We start from the raw sequence: 313 nt of genomic DNA on the forward strand, positions 1-313 counted from the left end.
ACGCTCTCACACCCAGTCCGGCATCAAAACAATACCTTCCATCGCCATAAATCTTGGACCATCGCAGAACGCAGAGCAAAGTTTCCTGTTTTCGAAAAGGGTAATACGATTACACGGAATAAAAAGGAAAGTGCAAATCACACCTGAATATTAATTAAGCGGACGAACGATGCGCGAAATTTCATTGCGCTTTGCAACAATGCTGCATACGGCGATGAAAGGTGAAAGTTGATCTAGATTCCGCAGCAAGAAGACTTTTGTGAATATATATCACAGATAACACAAACAGCTTTTTAGAAAATTCCGCGGTACG

Source organism: Penaeus monodon, chromosome 15, assembly GCF_015228065.2.
Source record: "Penaeus monodon isolate SGIC_2016 chromosome 15, NSTDA_Pmon_1, whole genome shotgun sequence".
Taxonomy (NCBI): domain Eukaryota; kingdom Metazoa; phylum Arthropoda; class Malacostraca; order Decapoda; family Penaeidae; genus Penaeus; species Penaeus monodon.